Below are 23,499 nucleotides of genomic sequence, written 5' to 3' on the forward strand. Positions count from 1 at the left end.
ATGTATTTTTAAAAAAGAAGTGAAGGTAAAGAACTATGTAGAACATTTAAGTCAGACCTTAGCTGTGATTAATGAATTTAGCTGTGTTAGAGATTGCTCCCTCACAGGTTTGCTACATTTCTTTGAGCTCGGAAATAAGGTGTAATGCGGGACATGGAAGACAGGATCCCCAGAAAGCCCACTAGGAGAAAAATGGACTAGAACCTATGTTGAACAAATTTTCATTTCATGTTTTGTAGGCATTTGTACTCTCCTGGAAACATAATTGAGGACCTATGATAACTCTAAAGGACAGGGACATTTTTCTTTAAAAAACTCTAATATAGCCCTGGCTAGTGTGGTTCTGTGGATTGAGCATTAGCTTATGAAATGAAAGGTTGCTGGTTTGATTCCCAGTCAGGGCACACGCCTGGGTTTTGGGCCAGGTCCCTGTTGAGGATGTGCGAGAGGCAACTGATCGATATTTCTCTCCCTCTCTTTCTCCCTTCTCTCTAAAAAGAAAGAAAATCTTCAAAAAAAAATTTTTTAAACCCCACCAATGTAGCCCCAGCTGGGAAATGTGAAACTTTTGTCAGTTGTACTAAAAACTGTCTTAGATGAATTGCAACACCACCACTAATGTATCTTATGCATTTAAACACATCCAATTGCCTGCAGGATGGTCTTTAATATGTGGAAGAACTGTTTATTCAAACCAAATGATTTTTAAATAATCTTATGTGCTTTTATGTTGTTTTAGTTTGTATTTCTTTAATTAAACTGATCTTATTAAAATAAGATAAATATAAACTAGCAGAATGATAGGGGAACTCAAGAGTTAAAGATTTTAGCTTCAGTCATAGTTGATAGGCTTAAGCAGTTAATGCACACAGAAAGCTGTTACTCCAGGAACTGGAATGCAGGACCTATGTGACTTCAGGACAACAGCAAACAAATCAACCTTTTTGCCTCAGGGGGTGTGCAAGCAGTGGAGATGGTGTCTGAGCCCTGGTGTTGCAGGGAGTGGATGTCAGTGACACAGATAAAGAAGTATTGATCAACAGATAAAGAAGTACTAGGAAAATTGCCTCTGGACTGCAACTCTTATCTGATTAACCTTTTTTCCAACCCCCTTAAATACCCTTTCTTCTCCTTATAAAAAGATTGACTTGAGATGAGATGTTAAGGTGGTTTTTGAGGGTAATAACCCACCATCTTCTTGATCACTGGCATCTGAATAAAGCACCCATAAAGATTCAATCCTTGCCTCTACTTATTTGTTCTGGTAGTGACAGGCAGCACAAATGCTGACTTTTCCAGTTTCACTGTTTTAAAAGATTTTACTTATTTTCTTTTTAGAGTGGAAGGGAGAGAGAAAGAGAGGGAGAGAAACATCAATGTATGGTTGCTTCTTCTGTGCCCCGTACTGGGGACCTGGCCCACAACCCAAGTATGTGCCCTGACTGGAAATCAAACCAGTGACCCTTTGGTTTGCAGGGCGGCACTCAATCCACTGAGCCACAGCAACCAGGTAAGTTTCACTTTTTCAGACAATTCACCCAGCAGAAGTAGTGTGTTGCTATAGCAAATTTCACCTCAGATTCCACTTGGAAGAGCTGAAGCTTAATTACTAGAAATGTGTTTTACTTTGGTTAAGGAGAGGGATTCTTACCTAAGAATGAAAACTGCTTTTTACTGCAGTAAAAAGGGGGGCATAATCTCCTATACAAAGTTATCTTGAAACTACTCATCTGTTAGCGTCTCAGGTTATCTCCTCTGCTGCATAAGAATAGTAGCTGTTATCTCACAAATTGTGTTTCAGTCAGGATCCCTAAAGGGAACAAGCTACACTCAAAATGATTTGAGGAGAGTTTGTTTTTATTTTTAAAATTTTTATAAGAGTTTATTTGTGCCAAACTGACAACATATGATGGAAGTAAGCTCTCAAATGCTCCCAAGAAACTTTCTTTTTAAAAGGCCTAATTACAAATGCCTGCACAGGGACAGGGACCCTTACAGGACAATGTGGAAAAGTAGGGCTTGCAGCAGCAGAGTTTTTTTTTAATTTGAAAAATAATATTTATTTATTTAATTAAATTTTTAAAATATGTTTTCTTGATTATGCTATTACAGTTGTCCCATTTCCCTCTTTCACTCCCCTCCACCCTGCACACCCCCTCCCACTCACATTCCCCACCTTTAGTTCATGTCCATGTGTCATACATATGTTCTTTGTCTTCTACATTTCCCATACTATTCTTACCCTCCCCCTGTCTATTTTCTACCTACCATCTATGCTACTTATTCCCTACACCTTTTCCCCCTCCCTCCCCCTCCCACTCCCCTGTTGCTAACCCTCCATGTGATCTCCATTTCTGTGATTCTGTTCCTGTTCTGGTTCTTTGCTTAGTTTGTTTTTGTTTTTGTTTTTGTTTTAGATGTGGTAGTTAATAATTGTGAGTTTTCTGTCATTTTACTGTACCTATTTTTTATCTTCTTTTTCTTGGATAAATCCCTTAACATTTCATGTAATAAGGGCTTGGTGATGATGAACTCCTTCAACTTGACCTTATCTGGGAAGTATTTTATCTGCCCTTCCATTCTAAATGAAAGCTTTGCTGAATAGAGCAATCTTGGATGTAGGTCCTTGCCTTTCATGACTTGGAATACTTCTTTCCAGTCTCTTCTTGCCAGTAAGGTCTCTTTTGAGAAATCTTTTGATGAAGTCTTCATCAAATGAAGATTTGATGACAATGACAATCTTCATTGTCATTCAAGACATTCAAGAGAAATGTCATTCCTTGACAGTCTGATGGCAACTTCTTTGTAGGTAACTGCCTCCTTATCTCTTGCTGCTTCTAGGATTCTCTCCTTCATTTTAATCTTGGGTAATGTAATTATGATGTGCCTTGGTGTGTTCCTCCTTGGGTCCCACTTCTTTGGGACTCTCTGAGCTTCCTGGACTTCCTGGAAGTCTATTTCCTTTGCCAGATTGGGGAAGTTCTCCTTTATTATTTGTTCAAATAAGTTTTGTACTTGTTGCTCTTCCTCTTCTGGTGCCCCTATAATTCAGATGTTGGAATGTTTAAAGATGCCCTGGAGGTTCCTAAGCCTCTCTTCATTTTTAAAAATTCTTATTTTTTCATTCTTTTCTGATTAGATGTTTCTTTCTTCTTTTCTTCTGGTCCACACCATTGATTTGAGTCCTAGTTTCCTTCCCATCACTATTGGTTCCCTGTACATTTTTCTTTATTTCACTTAGTGTAGGCTTCATTTTTTTCATCAAATTTGTGACCAAATTCAACCAATTCTGTGAACATCCTGATTACCAGTGTTTTGAACTGTGCATCTGATAGGTTGACTATCTCTTCATCACCTAGTTGTATTTTTTGGGGATCTTTGATCTGTTCTTTCGTTTGGGCCATTTTTTCATCTTGATGTGCCTGTTACATTGAGAGACAGAGACTTAGGTATTCATCCAGGTGGGGTATCCCATGTCACTGGGTTGTGACACTGTGTGGAGAAGGGGTCCGAGAGGGAATAATGGCACTTGCTCCTCTCTCTGCCAGATTTCAGTCACTTCCCCTACTATCCACAAGCAAATTGAACCTTTCTGGTGTATATCCCCATGTGGATGGGTTTGTGTACATTCTAGGACCCTGTGGGTCTCTCCAACGAACTCTCCTATGAGGCTGGGAGTTTCTCCCACAGCAGCAGTTTTTAACCACCTTTGGGCCCAAAGGGATAAGAAGAAGGAAGAGAGGTTACCAGAACCTAGAAGGGGAAAATCTTGTGGATCAAGATATCTTAAGAGAACAGTGACATTTTGTCAGGTGCCTGTTGTGGGAGCACGTTTTGGAATGGGTGCAGGTCAGCCTTCAGGGGAGAAAGCAAGATGAAGAATGGTGAGGAGTGAGCCCAGAGGGCCAAACACAGGATTTCAGCACAAGCTGTTTAGGAGGATGAAGTGAATCAGTGCTTCAGAGCATTCCTTGCACATGAACAGTACCATATACAGGTACTATTACATCAACCAGCAATGTTATGTCATTTTGTTTTAGATGTATTTTGTTTCTTGAGCTACTCTAGTGGTTTTTCCTTTTAAAAAGAAAGGTGATCCCATTTACAATTTATTATTGCAACTTCTATGTTTGGTCTTATGTTATCTTGTTTAATATTATAACTTCTGTGCTGTATGATTTTTTATGATTTCCTTTGTCTTCTCTTTTTCAGTATACAAACTATTTTGTTTCTTTTGTTTTCTCCAGTGTTTTCCAAGTTATATGTCTTACTTTTAAATACTATTGGTGGTTATTTCTAAGTTTCCCAAAAGTGATCTTTAACCTACATTTGTCTAAAGAGCGAACTCAAGTATGAAGTAGGAAACACACGGCTGATTACTGACCCAAGGGAAACATTTGATGCCTCTAGCAATTTGTTGCTGAAACAAAGGAAGGGAAAACTCCCACACCTGGGAACTCAAAGGGGGTTCCAACAATACACAGGAAGATTCTAGTTTCCTTGGGTTTTTCAGTTGGTACAGAGTTAGCCCTCTGTCCCACTATCATTGATTGCAACAAAAAACAGGTTCCCTCCGCTCTTCTGCCTTCTTAGCGGAAAGTACTCCCACAGGCAGCCCCACAAGGCAGGGTCAGTTCAACTGCTCCTGACAAGTGAATACTGAAGAACACAGGGCAAACCAGACATCATTAGTGAGACCAAGCATGGGTCCAGGAGCTACTGACAGGCTATTTTAATACATAGTCATAAGAATCAGGAAAAGAAGAAGAAAATTTGAGTGAGAAGAGAAGAATTTTTTAGGAGTAAAATGTGAGGAGAAAGGTAACAGGAGAGAATAGGTACATAAAGGAGTGCAGGAAATAGAGTAACTAAGGAGGACCATCCTTGTCTGAACAGTCTTCCTAGACACTGCTTTCCTTTCAGCAAAATGAGAGTGTGTTCACTTTGGACAATTATTCCCTTCTTGTTATCGATTAGTCAGTCCACAAGCATTTTCTGAGCACCTACCATGTATGAGGCAGTGGGCTATAACTCAGGAACCACTGGGAATGGATGGACATTCCCAGTCTAAAAGCAAGGACTCATGTAGTAACAAGAGATGGCATTGCCTAAGCTGCAAGCAGGTTAAAATGATGAAAGAACATGCAAGTTCCAACTCATCTTGGAGGTCGCTCTGATACCCAAGCAACCTCTTACCTGTCGGCTTCATTCCTACTCTGGTAATTTTTCTTTTAAAAAAAAAAGAGTTTATTTCCTTATTTTTTAGAGAGAGGGAGGGAGGGAGAAAAAGAGGGAGAGAAATATCGATCAGTTGCCTCTCATACTTGCCCTGACTGGGGACCAATCCTGCAACCCAGGCATAAGCCCTGACTGGGAATTGAATCAGGGTCCTTTCACTTTGAGGGACTATGCCCAGCCAGCTGAGCCACACCGGTCAGGGGATGGTTATTTTTCATTAGCAGGTCCCATAAATTTCTGAACTTTAGTGATAGCATCTTTTATCAGAAAACAGGGTAAAAAGAAAAAAAGAAAATGGGGTAAAGAGGTCCTGGGCAGATAAAACAAGGGACATCCAATATAACAGTCCCCAGAGTGAGGCACCCTTCCTCCCCTGAGTGCTCAGGCTTCAGGGGAAGGATGCCTGTTCTGTAGTTTTGATCATTCAGTGATCAAATACATGTGAGATGTCTATGTGAGATGTACATGTGAGATGTTTAAATTCAAAGCACTTGGAAGACACAGCTCCCCACCCCATGCCCCGCCCCTGCTCTTCTGTCTCTAAATTGTCAGAGCTGTAGTACAAGGGTCATGATCACTGAATTTTGCTGCCATGACTCAAAAACAGTGTTCACCATAAGCACCATGTTTCAATACAAATGTGGTTGGTGTGCTGAGACCAGCTTTTGAGAAAAGTAGGTTGAAAGGCAAAGAAAGACCCCTGATTTTGGAGTCTTCTAAGAGATAGTGGCCCCACCTCCAAGTGAGGGTTACTGGCCCTCCACATGGGCAGAGCCATGCTGGGGTACATCAGCACTGGAGTAGAGGTGACTAAGGTCTTCCAGTGGCCCAGACATAGGCAGACCTGCAGATCTGTCAGGGTGAAAAAGGGAGGAGCAAATTGCTGACGATAATATGGGGACTGTTACATATTCTTGACTGTACATAGCAGAATTCCCACTATAGTCAATCACCTGACTAAACCCTTGAACTTGGGGTTCCCCCTTGGTAGGCTTGCAGGCCCAGGGCTTCTGGTCAATTGTGTGGCCATTCCACAACAAAATGCAGATTGTCAGCTTAATTTTCTAAAAGCTGTTACTTCTCCAGAAACTGGTCACCACAAATGCCTCACAGGGAGACAAAAAGTCTCTATAAGGAAGTGGAGAGCATGAGTCCTTGTCATGGGCCTTCAGTCAGGACTGTGACACGTTGCAAAAGAAGGATTAGCAGTCTCCTTGGTGCCCCACTACTTCTCCCCTGGTCTGCAAAAGCTAAAGGCAAATGTACACTTTTATAAACGGAAAAGTTAATGTATGCAGAAACATAGAGACAATATTTATTCTTGTAAATTACTGGAATCCTTCCCTCAAATAATTCAATACCCTTACAACACAATAAAGTACAGAACTCTGGTTTAATTTACTCTAGAATATAAGCATTGTACTGAATGCCACATTTTTTAATAGTTGGGTTGTGATTTTTCCTTTTATTGAATATTTTTGGGTGACATTGGTTATTAACACTATATAGGTTTCAGGTGTAGAATTCTATAATACATCATCTGTAAACTGTATTGTGTGGTCACCACCCTAAGTGAAGTCTCCTTCCATCACCTTTTATCCCCCCGAGACCCACTTCTACCTCCCCCCACTCTCTGCCACATTTACAAATATAACTCCAACAATCTTTTTGAAATGTTAGTTTAGCAAGTATTTGGACAGCAGAAACAACTAAAATAGCACCACATATATGTGCAGCAGGACACAATGGCTGTGCCCAGTGTAACGCACATACCCTTCCTCCCCAGAGTATCCCCCATCAGGATGTTCAAAGTCCCAGGGTCCTTGGCGTGGATTAGGAGGATAAAGAAGGTTTATGCTCCACCCTTCTAAGTCATCTTAACAAAATATTAGCCCAGAGAATAAACAATGCTTCTGAAACCAACTGAGGCACAAGTGGTACTTAACCTATAAAGAATAACAAGAAAACAAATTCAGTTATGAGATCCTGAAACTCAGAAAGCGCATGAGACAGAGCAAAGATATGCTTGCTCAAGATCAGCTGTGACTAGAGGAAAGGTGTCTACGCCAGATGTCCCTCCGGGGGGAACACAGCTGCAGTGGGGTTCCCTGCACTCTGTGGCAACCACCCTAGGAAAAGGCGGGGCATGGGCTCTGGAGCCAACACATCCAGATCCAAATCCCAAACCTCCTACTATATAGCCATGGCACTTTGAGCAATTCACTTAATCTTCTTTCCTCAGTTTCTTTATCAGTAAAATGGAAATGATGTGAACAGTACCTATGTCACAGGCACTCTATGACCAAATGAAATGGTCCCTGAGATGGGCCTGGCATTGGTAAGCACTAGAAAAATGTTGGTTATATCTATTAACATGTCTATCTCCATCTATCAACGTTCCATGCAAGTTCTAACAATTTCCAGGGCTCCTTCAGTGGCAGTTGCCCCTGGTGTGGCTGCCCCGCATCACTCCTCTCTGGCCTTATCCTGACCCTCGGCCTGTTGTTCACTGTGCTACTTTGTGGCAGCTGCATCAAGGACTACCACAGAGGCCAAATAGAGGTCTGCATTGCAATGGGCATCTCAGTGCAATAGCCATCTCCCTGGTCTTAGTGCCTGCTCATGTCCTTCAGTTTGGCACCAGTTCTTTCTGCAACTTCATCGTCTCTCTGAATTAGCTGCTCTGAAACTCAGAAAATTCCATGGACACCCCCTGTAACTGCTCCACAGTTTTAGTCCAACCTACCCAATGCTGAAAACTCTTCTTGGGTGAATCTGGTTTTGTGGTGTGTGGTATTGCTGTATGGTAGAAGTCTGAAGCCACCCCATACCGGCCTCTGGAGGAGGGGGGACCCTAAGTGGAACTCTGAGACATATGCTTTCCTTGGGCCATGCCTTCTCCATTCCTGAAGAGTAACCACAGAGTGCTTCCTGCAGCCAAAGACTCTGTGCCCAAGTGCTGCAGTCCTCGTGCTCCCTCTCCGCTTGTGCTGGGAGCCTCAGTTTTGCCTCCTTGATGGAAACATGATGACAGGCACCCTCCCTCTCTTCTTACAGCTGTTTCATACCAAAATTTTATATTACTTTCTTCCTTCAAAAAAATCATTAGGACCCTGACTAGCGTGGCTCAGTAGGGTGGGTGTCATCCTGCAAACCAAAAGGCCATGGGTTCAATTCCTGGTCAGGGCAGATGCCTGGGTTTTGAGCCAGACCCCCAGCTGGGGGCATGAGAGAGGCAACCAATCAATTTCTCTTGCTCATCTGTTTTTCTCCTTCTCTTTCTTCCTCCCTTCCCCTCTCTCTAAAAAAATAAAAATTGAAAATAAAATCCTAAAACATATCATTAGGTAGACTGTATAGAACAAAATAAAACTGCATTAGTGGTTTTCCCATCCCCAAACAGAAACCAAACAATCTTATGTTTAAAACACTGCCTTTGCCTTAGACAAGCAAGCAAGCAAATAAACAAACCATATCTGAAGTCTGTGAGATCAGTAATAATGACAACACTAACTAATCCTTCTGGAAAATACCCCTGTTCCAGGCTTTGTTCTAAGCACTTTATAGGCATAAATTCATTTAATCTCCACAACAGCTCTATGAGTTAGGAACTTCTATTAACCCCACTACACTGACAAAGAAGCTGAGGCCCCAAAATATTAGTTACTATCCTGAAGTTACACAGCTAGTAATTTGCATAGCTGGGATTCATTTCTGTGGAGTCTGGCACTGGGCTTGCTTCTGTAACAAAGCAATTGAACATATGCAGTCCTGTACCCTCAGGATAGAGGCTGGCTCCACACAAGACTTGTCTTTTAAAAAATCTGAAAACTGGGATGGACCTCAATGTCCAGGTTGTAAGATGTGAAATCAGGAGTGCTCTCTTACCTTTTCTAGAAATAAGATGACAGCCAGCTGACAAAGCTGACACGGAGGAAAGCAGAGGGGCAGCCCAGGTAATAAGACTCCTTAATGAACTCATGCTCAAGGCTGGGTAAGATGATCAGATTGTGATGAAAAAGATGTTCTCACCTCAAGTAGCAAGAGTTCCTTGCTGTCATTGAATCTATGATCGAAAACAATTCCGTCAATACATAGACAGCTTTGGGATCCTGAATTATGTAACTTTCAAAGGAAGGCACTGAACAATAGCCTAGAACTAACAGAGAGAAAAATCCAATCAGTGAATGGCTGCAGGGAGGCAAATGCTGTACAACTAACTTTTTCTACTTAAGGTGATATAAAATTGCAGCTTCTCAGCTAAGGGGTGGTGGATCTCATTCATTTACTCATTCATTCTGCACACATATGAGCACATCCAAGATGCCCAGAGCTATGCTAGGCAGTGGGAATATAAAGTAAATGGTAATGGTCTAAATCTCTTTGCAGTTCTGAAAGGTCTTGTATTCCCATCATTTTTAACTAGGTCACACACTTAGGGCTACAGTAGATAGAACACAATAATTGTCTATGTTAATGAGGAAATTGGCTATTGCTCCATTTCAGCCTTCTCTTCATAATCATAGCAACCTAAGGTAGGGGATAAAATGATGAAAAAATTTAGATAATTTGATGGGAAAAATAATTTCTATAGTCAACCGCATTCATATTTGACTGAAGATTTAATCCTTCCTGAAGATAATTCTTCCTCAGAATGTCAAAGGCATTACAACATAATTTAATGTGCAGTGTTGTTGAGTGTAATGTCTGATTCCTTGTTGGTAGAGTTTTCCTTCTCTAAAAGCTTGTAGGAATTCTAGTCCTGGATCCCTGGTTCAGAAATGTCATTAAGCCCTGGCCAGACAGCTCAGTTGATTGGAGCGTTGTCCTGATGCACCAAGGTTGCAGATTCCATCAGGCGTTAGGGCACTGACAAGAATCTATCAATGAGTGCATAGATGGGCGGAGAAACAAATGGATATTTCTGTCACTTTCTCTCTCTCCTTCCTGGCTCTCTAAAATCAATAAATTAAAAACAATTTTAGAAAAAAGAAATGTCATTAATATGTATTCAAGTTTGCCCTTTTTCATTTCCTTGCTTGGAACTAGTAATCTGGTTCAATCTGAAAATATAGATTTCTTTCAGAAATCTTTTCTATATTGTCTTGTTTTCCTCTCCTCAGTTGTCTCTTATTCTTCCTTCTAGAAATCCTAGTAGATGAAGGTGGGACTTCCAGATATGACCTTCATTGTCTTTCATATTTTCCATTTCTTTGTCCTTTTGCTTTGCATTCTCATAGGCTTGCTTGACTTTATCTTCTAGATCATGAATTGGACTTCAAACATGTCCATTCTATTATTTCCATGACAGTTATTTTGAAAATCACTTTTACTTTCTAAGTATTTTTTCTGTTTTTTTCATTACTTCCTTTCCATGGGAGTTTGGTTTTGTTTTGGAGTGGCAATATTTTCTCAGATGTCTCTGAATATACTAATGAGAATTTTTTATTAACTAGATTTTTAAAAGAGGGCATGCATATGGTAAAAAATTCTAATGATACTAAAGGTTAAATGGTGAAGAGTCATTTACCTACCACAGGCCCCCAATTCCTTCATTATGACATAATTCTGTAAGCCAATTTCTTGTGTCTAAAAAAAGGTCTATAATTCATGCTTATGGCCATGATGGAGTAATGGAAACTGGATTTACCATTCTACTATACATAACAAGAAAACTGGACAAAAAAAATTTAAGTTTTTCAGGTAAGGGACAATAAGTAGCCCAGCATTATGATTCTTAAGAAATGAAAAACAAGCAAGATGACCACTGATTGCCCTGGTTTTCTGTTTGAGGGCATATTTCAGACCACAGAACAGGAAGGGGAATCCCAAGCAGAACACAGATCTGTGGCTGAGTTGATAGACAGAGATTAGAGTTCAAAGTGTCTGAAGTGGTTTAAAGTGGCAGGGCAGAGTTCCAAAGAGGAGAGGGTTATGTGAAGAAATAGTTGTAGAAATCTGCATAGGGGACCCCTTTAATGAATACTAAGACACACCACTGCCTAGGGTGACCAGGAAGGTATGGTGCCCAGAGTCCAGGAGGCATTTGATATCTTACCAGCCTGTGTGGAGAGTCCTTGGTGACTTGAGATATTCAGAAGAGACCCCAGAAGAGCCACACCTTAGTAGTAGGATAAATTATCTTCAAAGTAAAAGTTATTCACCTTCCTTCCAAAAAAGGTTAAAAACAAGTCTTCAAAGGCTTGTTGATGAGCCAGGCCATGTCTCTTAACCTCTCTTCCATATTTTGTCTTTTTATCTCTTTTCATGTTGCATTCTGAAACTTTTCTTCAGGTCTATTTTCCAGTTCATTAGTTTTAGCTTCAGCTGAGTTTTTACATTTTAATTATTTTATTTTTCATTTCTAGAAGTTTTATTTGTTTTTTTAATAGTGACATGCTATCTACAAACACTTTCAGGCTGTCTTTTGTTTCTTTAAATCAAGAGAACAGTTATTTTATAAAGTGAGACTAATAATTCTATTATCTGAAATCTTTCTAGTTCCGTTTTCTGCTGTCTATTGTTAATACTTATTATCACCCTTTGTGCCTTATTTCCTAGTGTGTGCTCATTAGCTGTGATGCAATTGCAATGGCTCTTCCTTTGAGATACAGAATGATGGTTATGTTCCTCCAGAGAAGATTTACATTTTTGTCTGATAGTCCAAGTCTCACTCCATAGCTTGAAAGGGTTGTTTTTGTTTTTGTTTTGACAACCAGGTGATTAGAATTTCAGCTACAAATCTCAGGGATGGGAGACCTTGCCACTGTGCCTGCTTTCCCCGCAGTCCCTCAGGAGTGGAAGTGAGGCATGTTTTCTTCCTAAGCCTATAGGCATTCAGGTCCCAGCTTTAAGGGGAGATAGTCTCCTGTGAGATGTCCCACCGTGAAAAAATGAGCCTTAACTTTTTCTTTTTCCCTCTGTGCCTTACAAGGCTATGAAAACTATAGCTTAGTTTTCCCTCACACGATGCGTGTTTCAGCAGAAGCAGTTTCGAGACTCAACTGACATCTTTGAATTATTTCCTTCACCTAGATTTCTTTTCATTTAGGAAAATATCCAAAACTATGGAAATCCATTAACAACATGGTAAGTAAAAATCAGGCTACAAAATAGTTCATAGAGGATGCTCCTATTTTTGTTTTTTTGCATGGTTGGAAAAAGGCAGGAGGAGTAATATACCAAGATTTTAAATACCATTTATATCTGGGTGATAAGATTATGAGTGAATTTTCCTTTTTTCCTATATACGGGTTTGTCGTTGTTGTTGTTTTGTTTCTTTAGCCTTGTTTATGTTTCTCCTCTCTCTGTCTCTCTCTCTCAGACACACACACATTTTATTAAAATGTGAAAATAACATACATACACAAAGGTATACAAACACAAATGTTTAGATTAATAATTTTAAGTTAACATCTATGTAATTACCCTTTGGATCAAGCAACAAAATATTTTTTTTAAGATTTTTTAAATTTATTTATTTTTAGGGAGGGAAGGGAGGGAGAAAGAGAGAGAGAGAGAAACATCAATGTGCGGCTGGGGGTTATTGCCTGCAACCCAGGAATGTACCCTGGCTGGGAATCGAACCTGGGACACTTTGGTTCCCAGCCCGTGCTCAATCCACTGAGCTACGCCAGCCAGGGCTGCAACAAAATATTTTTACCCTAGATTTTTAAATCTATTATCCTTATCATCTATTTAATTATTTAATACTTTCAAGAAAAATGTTTTTAATATATATCCAACACTTGTTTTGCAACAAGAGGGTTAGTCTAAATAATCTTATCTGCCATGTTACCAGAAATTGAACAGCAATAATCTCTTTCCCAGAAATTCCCAGGCAAAATCTGTGTTTCCTTGACTCTTACTGAGTTAAGTGTCATCCCTAAACAAATCACTATAACCAGCAGACTCTCAAGTTCAGACTCACAAGTTACACCAACAATCCTGAGCCCAGGGTGGAGCCATTATGGACTGAAAGTAGGGGAGGGATCGAGACCCCAGGGAAAAATAAGCCCCCAGGTTGTGCGTATATCAACAGGGTGAAAAGATGCTGGGAAGAAAAAAATAGAGTCTACCACAGTTTGGAAGGGGCTGTTAAATTACTGTTTGTCATTACTTCTGGGGTGCAGGATTTGCTTAGAAGAATGCCATGAAGAGGCAAATTTAATTTTAATTCGTTATCATTCTATATTGTTGGAAATTGTCAATTCAAAAAATTCTTGTATTTATTGTAAGTTTTAAGGGGTCTATTGTTAAATTTTTAAATTCCAGAAAAATACATTCCAAATCATTAACAAAGAAATTCTTCTGGGAAGTGGGATTTGGGATGGGAATTTCAACCTTTTACTTAAACATGGCACTGTTTTCATGTATCATTTTATAATAAGTCAAGAGAGAGCAAAGGAACACAGGGAGCTGTTTGAGGACAGGAATCACTCTTCCAGAGAATAGCCAGAAAAGAGACCGCAATGGAAACAGCAGGGAGGTAGAAATAAAGATTGTGGTATTGTTACAGAACAGACAAGGGGGGCCTGGGATGATATACTATTATTGAAAGAAGGCCCCGGGTCCGTCATGTCTGCTGCCCAAGGAAAGACGTCTCTCAATGCCAGAGATTCGTGAAAAGGAAAGGAAATGTTTATTTAATGCTATTCAAACTTAAAGTAGTGACCTAATGTCTTTATCAAAAATCCCAAAGTCCCCTTAAAACACCCACAAACAGACACAGTCCTTCCTTCCTTCCCCCTTTGCCCAGTCCAGAGTACCGTATCTCAGGGAAGGAAAACGAAGTCCATGGCTCAGACAGTCCTCTGGTTCTTAGTTAGTCCTCCATCTCGACTGGGAGACCTCCCTGGGTTCCCAGCACCCTCAGCTGAGTCGCCGGGATCTCTGCTAAAACCAGGTGGTGGTTCCCTTTCTAAAGCTGTGGGGGTCCCCACTCTGTCCAGGCTTCGTGGTTCTCCCTCTCAGGGCTGCGGGAAGGGGAGAGTCCCCACTCTGCCAAAGCCGCATGGTTCTCTCTCTCTGGGATGCGCATGACTCTCCTTCTCAGGGCTGCCCATGGTTCACCCCCTCAATGGCTGCCAAGTCTGGGTTTTAAATCCCCGCAGCCAATCTTCCTCTGCAGCCTCATTTCCAACTCCTCCCACACTCGGCTTCACATGCCAGAATTCATATCCTTCCAGGTTTACTGGGCTGCCATCTTGAGTCTGGGCAGGTGTGGCCCCATGTCCAGGAGCCAATCTTCTCCGAGCTCCCACGCAGGCGCTGTAGCTTGGGGGATCTGCCCCCAGCCCCGTCTTGGTGGGGAAGTTACTTCCATTCCCCTGGCTCAGAGATGGTCACAGCTATTTAACATATCTAAGCGACCAGCCAAAGGCTATAGATATGTTAAATGACCACGCCAGAGGGTAGCTGCAAGGCTGTTGCTATGCAAAAACAGCTCTTAATGACCCTGCTCCATTTGTCCCTTCCCCCCAACCCACACCCTGGTGGGGGGGGGGGTGTTGGAGACATCTTAAAATCTCCTGGACACCTTAAGTTCTGGACCCCATTTCAAATGCCCATTTGGGGTCCCCCCTCTTGGCTGCACCCTGTAACAGTATCACAGATCCAAACTAGAAGAGATTTCCAAATAAGTAGATGAAAACACCCCTGTTGCAGTGGGAGAAATAGAATGAAGACTGTGAAGAAAGCATTGGATTTGGCAATTAGCAAGCCATTAATTTTCTTAGCAGGTCTCAGCATAGCACTGAAGGAAGAACATAGATCACAACAAGTTAAGAAATGAGTAGGAAGTAATATAATAGAAATAAACTTTCAAGACATTTATCAAGAAAAAAATTAAATTGCTTGAGGCAGAATCTTAAAGGGAAGACAGAATAGGAAACGTTTTCTTTTAAAATGGAGGTGATTGACAAAACAAACAAACAAGCAAAATATAACCAGACACTGAAATAGAGAACAGTTTGACAACAACCAGGTGGGAGAGGGGAGGGAATTTCAGGGGAAAGGGGGAAGGGTTTACAGGAATAAAGGACACATGGACAAAAACAAGAGGGGCGGGTAGAAACAGGAGGGAGGTGGGGAGGGCTGGGGGGTGGGCTGGGATAGGAGTAAAAGGCAGAAAACTGTACTTGAACAACAATTAAAATAAAAAAATTTAAAAAAACAAAATGGAGGTGATTGAAAGTGAAAAAATATTCAGCCCAGTAGGAAAGACTGAATGTTTAGGGAGAGGGAGAAACTACTGATTGAGAAAGAAACGAAATAGGCAGGAGGGCCTTTGACTACTCATTTTGTTACAGGGTGCAGCCAAGAGGGGGGACCCCAAATGGGCATTTGAAATGGGGTCCAGAACTTAAGGTGTCCAGGAGATTTTAAGATGTCTCCAACACCCCCCCCCCACCAGGGTGTGGGTTGGGGGAAGGGACAAATGGAGCAGGGTCATTAAGAGCTGTTTTGCATAGCAACAGCCTTGCAGCTACCCTCTGGCGTGGTCATTTAACATATCTATAGCCTTTGGCTGGTCGCTTAGATATGTTAAATAGCTGTGACCATCTCTGAGCCAGGGGAATGGAAGTAACTTCCCCACCAAGACGGGGCTGGGGGCAGATCCCCCCAAGCTACAGCGCCTGTGTGGGAGCTCGGAGAAGATTGGCTCCTGGACATGGGGCCACACCTGCCCAGACTCACGATGGCAGCCCAGTAAACCTGGAAGGATATGAATTCTGGCAAGTGAAGCCGAGTGTGGGAGGAGTTGGAAATGAGGCTGCAGAGGAAGATTGGCCGCGGGGATTTAAAACCCAGACTTGGCGGCCATTGAGGAGAGAACCATGTGCAGCCCTGAGAAGGAGAGCCACGCACAGCCCTGAAGAGGATAACCATGCTGCTTTAGGAGAGAGAACCATGCGGCTTTGGCAGAGTGGGGACTCTCCCCTTCCCGCAGCCCTGAGAGGGAGAACCACGAGGCCTGGACAGAGTGGGGACCCCCACAGCTTTAGAAAGGGAACCACCACCTGGTTTTAGCAGAGATCCCGGCGACTCAGCTGAGGGTGCTGGGAACCCAGGGAGGTCTCCCAGTCGAGATGGAGGACTAACTAAGAACCAGAGGACTGCCTGAGCCATGGACTCCGTTTTCCTTCCCTGAGATACGGTACTCTGGACTGGGCAAAGGGGGAAGGAAGGAAGGACTGTGTCTGTTTGTGGGTGTTTTAAGGGGACTTTGGGATTTTTGATAAAGACATTAGGTCACTACTTTAAGTTTGAATAGCATTAAATAAACATTTCCTTTCCTTTTTACGAATCTCTGGCATTAAGAGATGTCTTTCCTCGGGCGGCGGACATAACGGACCTGGAGCCTTCTTTCAATAATAGTATATCATCCCAGGCCCCCCTTGTTCTGTTCTGTAACAATTTCTCATGCCAAAATTTATCTTGAATTCATCTACATATTCCCATCTCCCTAATTCAAGCCATCATTATCTTTTTCCTCTGGAATATCTGCAAATATACCGTTCCCATCATTCTTCCAGAAAATAGCCAGAGAAACCACTCTCTCTTTTTTATATATATTTTGTTTTTGCTATTACAGTTGTCTCAATTTTTCTACCTTTCCCCCTCTTCCCAGCCCACTTCCCATTCCCATAGTCAATCCCCACACCATTGTCCATGTCCATGGGTCATGCATATATGTTTTTTGACTAATCTCTTCACTTTTTTTTACCAGTCCCCACCCCCAGTCCTCCCTTCTTACAGCTGTCAGTCTCCTTCAGGTTTCTATGCCTCTGATTATATTTTGCTTGTTAGTTTGTTTTATTCATTAGATTCCACTTATAAGTGAGATCATATGGTATTTGTCTTTCTCTGACTGGTTATTTCACTTAGCATAATAGTCTCCAGCTCCATCCATGCTGTCACAAAAGGTAAGAGTTCCTTTGTTGTTGTTGTTTTTCTGTTGCATAGTATTCTATTGTATAAATGCACCACAGCATTTTTATCCACTCATCTACTGATGAGCACTAAGGCTGTTTCTAAATTTTGGCTATTGTAAATAATGCACACCTATGAACATAGGTGTGCATATATTCTTTTGAATCAGTATTTTTGGGATTCTTAGGATATATTCCCAGAAATGGAATCACTGGGTCAAAAAGCAGTTCCATTTTTAATTTTCTGAGGAAACTCCATACTGTTTCCCACAGTGGCTGCACGAGTCTGGATTCCCACAACAGATCACTAGGGGTCCCTTTTCTCCAGATCCTCACCAGCACTTGTTCTTTGTTGATCTACTAATGACAGCCATTTTGGCCTTTGTGAGGTGATATCTCAATGTGGTTTTAACTTGCATCTCTCTGGTGGCTAGTGATGTTGAGCATTTTTTCATGTCTATGGGCATCTGTATGTCTTTCTTGGAGAACTGTCTCTTCGGGTCCTTTGGCCATTTTTTAATTTGATTGTTTGTCTTCCCGGTGTTGAGTTGTATAAATTCTTTATATATTTTGGAGATATAAATTCTTTATATACTTTATATATATTAAACCCATGTTAGATGTATCATTAGCAAATACGGATGTCATAGAGTGGGTTCCCTTTTCATTTTGATGATGGTTTCTTTAGCTGTGCAGAAGCTTTTTAATTTGATATAGTCCCATTTGTTTATTTTTTTCCTTTGTTTCCCTTGCTCTAAGAGATACATCAGCAAAAATACTGCTATATGAGATATCTAAAATTTTACTGCCTGTGTTTTCTCTAGGATTTTTTAAAAGATTTTATTTATTTTTAGAGAGAGGGGAAAGGAAGGAAAAAGAGAGGGAGAGAAACATTGATGTGCAAGAGATACATTGATTGGTTGCCTATAGCACACCTAGGAACATGGCCCACAACCCAGGCATGTGCACTGACTGGAAATCAAACAGAGACCTCTTGGTTCACAGGCCAACACTCACTCTACTGAGCCACACCAACCAGGGCATCCTCTAGGATTTTTATGATATCATGACTCATAGTTAAGCCTTTTATCCATTTTCAGTTCATTCTGGTGTACGGTGTAAGTCAGTGGTCTATTTTCATTTTTTTGCAAGTACTAGTCCAGTTTTTCCAAAAACATTTTTGAAAAGACTGTCTGTACTCTGTTGTATGCTCTTGCCTCCTTTGCCATATATTAATTGACCATACAGATGTGGGCTGATTTCTGGGCTCTCTATTGATCTATGTGTCTGTTCTTATGCCAGTATCAGATTGTTTTTATTACGGTGGCCTCATAGTGTAGTTTGTTATCAGGTATTGTGATCCTTCCAACTTTGTTCTTTTTTCTCAAGAATTCTGAGGCTTCTTAGGGTCTTTTTTGGTTCCACATAAATTTTTGGAATATTTTTCTAGGCTTGTAAAATATGCCATTGGTATTTTACTTTATTTTATTTTTTTACATTTATCCTTATTTATTTTTTACTCTTAGAAGACCTCATTTTTGGCTGCACTCAGACTTAGAAGTAGAAGCTCTCAGAGAGGACAGCCTACATCTCTTGGTAGTTTGTTCTTGGCATTTTTCTTTGGCCTCCTTCATACTCTAAGCCAAAACTTGAGCATACTCTGCAGCCTCTTCCTTATTTTTCTTAGTACGTTGCTTCTTCAGAGCAGCATGACAATGTTTGTGTTACAGGCCACGTGGAGTAACAAGACGCTGAATCTTAGGTGCTTTTGTCCTAGGTTTCTTACCTCTCCTGTTTAGGGGCTTTCTCACAACATATTGGCGGACACCATCTTCTTTAGAGAGATGAATAGTTTGTGGATTCTGCTAGCTCTTTTGGGCCCCAGGCAATAAGGCACAGTAGTATTGTAGGAGGGTGCAGCCAGAGGGTCCCCAAAAGAAGGATTTGTAATGGGGTTCAGAACTCAAGGTGTCCAGGAAATATTAGAAAGATACATAGGATCCCCAGGGGGCACAGGGGGACCCCCCCCCCTCAGCCATGTCCTGACCCTCCACCACAGGTGTGAGCTGGGGGAAGGGACAAATGGAGCAGGGCCATTGAGAGCTGTTTCCCATAGCAACAGCCTTGCAGCTACCCTCTGGCATGGTCATTTAACATATCTATGGCCTTTGGCTGGTTACATAAATATGTTAAATAGCTGTGGCCAAGCTCTGAGCCAAGGTAATGGAAGTAACTTCCCCCCAAGACATAACTGGGGGGCAGGTCCCCCGAGTTACAGTGCCTGCGTGGGAGCTTGGAGATAAATGGCTCCATGACATGGGGCCTCAACTGCCCAAACCCACAATGGCAGCCCAGTAAACCTGGAAGGATATAAGTTCTGGCATGTGAGGCCAAGTGTGAGGCCGAGTGTGGGAGGAGTCAGAAATGGGGCTGCAGAGGAAAATTGGTGCGGGGATTTAAACCCCAGACTCAGGAGCCATTGGAGAGAAGCATGTGGCTGTAGCCATGTAAGGAGGACCACGCACTTTTGGCACAGGGGGACCCCCCCACCCTCAGCCATAAGAAAAATCACCATGTGGCTTTAGCAGAGAATCATCACGCAGCTTTAGCTGGAGATCCCGGCAACACAGCTGGTGGTGCTGACCACCGAGGAAGGCCTACTGGCTGAGCAGGGATTACTGGCAAGAACTGGGAGCTGCCTAAGCCATGGACTTGTATTTCTTTCCCTGAGATACGGTACCCCAGACTGGGCAAAGGGGGGAAGGAAGGACTGTGTGTTTGTGGGTGTTTTAAGAAATTTGGGGATTTTGATGAAGACATTAAGTCATTACTCTTAAGTCTGTATAACTTGAATAAATAATTCCTTTCCTTTTCACCAATCCCTAACACGGAGAGCTATAATTCTCTGGCGAAGGGAAAGGTGAACCTAGTACAGGGGAACCCCAGGAGAAACAGGGGTCAATTCGGTAGCATTGTGGGACCCTCTTCCCTGGTGGCCAATTGGGGAGGGTCATGGGAGACCACATGAGCAGTAGCTTTAAAGTAATGCAACTGAGGATCCAAGATGGAGGCATAGGTCGTCGCACTGTACCGCCTCACGCGACCAAAACTAAGGACAACAGGAATTTACAAACAAAAAAACAACCAGAACAGAGAGAAATGAACCAAATGTAAGTCTGAATACATCCAGTCCGGTAAGGAGGGGTGGAATTGGAGGCCTACAGAAAGGGGTCCAGGGGTACCGGCAGGAAAAATCGGTGGCTGCCAGGTGCGCGCGCACCCAGGGCACAGACCACAGTTGGTGGACCGGTGGCAGACCCTGGGCTTGGGAGGCAACAAGCAGACCCAGTGAGGCGCACAAGGCAGCTGGCTGTCTGCAGCCGCATGTTTGCGCGCAGACAAACTAAGTGAGAACGGGCAGCACGACACAGACCGGCAACCCAGGGATCCAGCGCCAGGAAACAAAGCCTGAAGGCACTGACTGAAAACACCTGTGGAAGCTGAGGCCAGGAGATTCTCTCAGCCTCACAGGAGGCTCCTTGGAGAAACCCACAGAGTCCGAGAGAGTGCACAAGCCCACCTGCCCGGGAGCCAGCACCAGAGGGGACCAATTTGCTTGTGGGAAGCAGCAAGGGGGACTGGAGTCCTGGTGAGAGTGGAGTGGGCGCCATTGTTCCCTCTCGTACCCCGCCCCCACATACAATGTCACAACCCAGCGACTGAGGTGCCCCGCCCTGGTGAACACCTAAGGCTCTGCCCCTCATACATAACAGACAAGTCCAGACCAAAGAAAAAAATAAAATAAAAAAGATGGCTCAAACAGAGTTAAAAACCCCAGAGCCAATTTTTTTAAGCGACCAAGAAATAGCCATCCTATCAGATGCACAGTTCAAAGCACTGATGATCAGGATGCTCACAGAATTGGTGGACTCTGGTCATAAATTAGATGAACAAATGCAGACTACAATAAGTGAAATGAAGAAAAATGCACATGGAACCAATAGTGATGGAAAGAAAACTGGGTTTCAAATCAGTGGAAGGGACCAGAAGGAGGAAAGGAACAACCAAACAGAAAAGAATGAAGAAACAAGAATTCAAAAAAAATGAGGAGAGGCTTAGGGATCTCCAGGACACCTTTAAAAGTTCCAACATCCAAATTATGGGGGTACCAGAAGGGGAAGAGGAAACACAACAAGTGGAAAAGTTATTTGAACAAATAATAAAGGAAAACTTCCCTAATATGGCAAGGGAAATAGACTTCCAGGAAGTCCAGGAAGCTCAGAGAGTCCCAAAGAGGTTGGGTCCAAGGAGGAATACGCCAAGGCACATCATAATTACATTACCCAAGATAAAAATGAAGGAGATAATTCTAGAAGCAGCAAGAGATAAGGGGACAGTTACCTACAAAGGAGTTCCCATCAGAATGTCAACTGATTTCTCAAAAGAGACCTTGCAGGCAAGAAGAGGCTGGAAAGAAGTATTCCAAGTCATGAAAGACAAGGACCTACATCCCAGATTGCTCTATCCAGCAAAGCTTTCATTTAGAATGGAAGGGGAGATAAAGTGCTTCTCAGAAAAGGCCAAGTTAAAAGAGTTCATCATCACCAAGCCCTTATTTTATGAAATGTTAAAGGGACTTATCTAAGAAAAAGAAGATACAAAATATGAACAGTAAAAAAAGACATCAAACTCACAGTTAGTAACAACCACACCTAAAACAAAAACAAAAACAAACTAAGCAAAGAACTAGAACAGGAACAGAACCACAGAAATGGAGATCCCATGGAGGGTTAGCAACAGGGAAGTGGGAGGAGGAGAGAGGGGGAAAAGATATACAGAATAAGTAGCATAGACAATAGGTAGAAAATAGACAGGGGAAGGGCAGGAATGGTGTGGGAAATGTAGAAGCGAAAGGACTTATGACACATGGACATGAACTAAACGGGGGGAAAGTGGGTGGGAGGGGGTGGGAAGGGGGGAGGGGAGTGAAGGGGAAAAATGGGACAACTGTAATAGCATAATCAATAAAATATATTAAAAAAATAAAGTAATGCAACTACTTGTACATGCACAGTAAAAGCCCACCAAAACTAGCCAGGAAGGATCTGCCCTATAAGAATAGAGTCCCTCCAGCCCATGAAGTCAATCTCTGCTTGGAGTTGGCCTGCTCCCATGTTCTCTGCTATAAACTCTGGGTGTTCCGTCCAATTCTTTGCCCCAATCACTAAGAAGCTGGTTACCTGTGCCCACCTGTGACAGTATCAGTGAGACCAGGAATATCTTTCTCCCATTTTTTTTTTTACAGTGACCAAGTTGGGAACACTGAGATTGGCATCCACAATGCAACCCCAAACTTATTTGCACTTTTTCTCTCCAGTCCTCCTTGGTCTGTAACAGGAATGCCCCTTGCTCAACAGCAGGCAAACACAGCCATGGGTCAAGATACCCTGCTTCATGGGGAAACCTTGTTTGTTGTTCCCACCACTGATTCGAACAACATAACCCTTCCACTCTTCACCCAGAGTGTCAGCAACAACTTCTGTGGCCATATGCTTCTCATAAAAGGTACAAAGTTTGCATTTGTTGTCTACTTCAATGAGTTTCTGATGGCCAGTGGCTAGGAAAAAGATGTTCAGCTTCATCTTGAAGGAGCCAACCACCTCCAAGGTGCCATGGAAAAGAGGCCATTGGTATTTTAATAGGAATTGCATTGAATCTATAGATTGCTTTGGGTAGTATGGATATTTTAATGATGTTAATTCTTTCAATCCATGAACACTGTATATGCTTCCAATTATTTGTATCCTCCACAGTTTCTTTCTTCAGTATCTTGTAGCTTTCCAAGTACAGGTCTTTTACCTCCTTGGTTCAATTTATTCCTAAGTACCTTACTTTTCTGTTGTTGTTGCAATAGTAAATGGGTTGTTTTCTTAGTTTTTCTTTCTGATAGTTCATTATTGGTGTATAAAACTGCCTTTGATTTTTGAGTATGGATTTTATCCTGCCACTTTGCCAAATTCATTTATTAGGTCTAGTGGCCTGTAGGATTTTCTATGTACAATATCATGTCATCTGTGAATAATGACAGTTTTACTTCCTCCTTTCCAGTTTGGATTCCTTTTGTTTCTTTTTCTTGTCTGATCACTGTGGCTCGGATTTCCAGTACTATGTTGAATAAGAGTGGTGAAAGTGGACACCCCTGTCTTGTTCCTGATCATAAGGGAAGCACTTTTATTTTTGCCCATTGAGTATGATGTTGGCTGTAGGTTTTTTGTATATGGCCTTTACTATGTTGAGGTAAAATCCCTCTATTCCAACTTTGCTGAGT

General features: G+C 42.1%; 2 pseudogenes; one reads left to right on the top strand and one right to left on the bottom strand.

The window, feature by feature from the left end:
• The first annotated feature begins 7,561 nt into the window (after positions 1 to 7,561).
• On the top strand, positions 7,562 to 8,148 carry LOC123807128 (annotated as a pseudogene).
• A 10,555-nt stretch (positions 8,149 to 18,703) lies between these two features.
• Positions 18,704 to 22,813, bottom strand: LOC123807214 (annotated as a pseudogene).
• Between the last annotated feature and the right edge of the window lie 686 nt (positions 22,814 to 23,499).

This window comes from Phyllostomus hastatus, unplaced genomic scaffold (assembly GCF_019186645.2).
Source record: "Phyllostomus hastatus isolate PE091 unplaced genomic scaffold, TTU_PhHast_1.1 phas_scaffold_442, whole genome shotgun sequence".
Taxonomy (NCBI): Eukaryota; Metazoa; Chordata; class Mammalia; order Chiroptera; family Phyllostomidae; genus Phyllostomus; species Phyllostomus hastatus.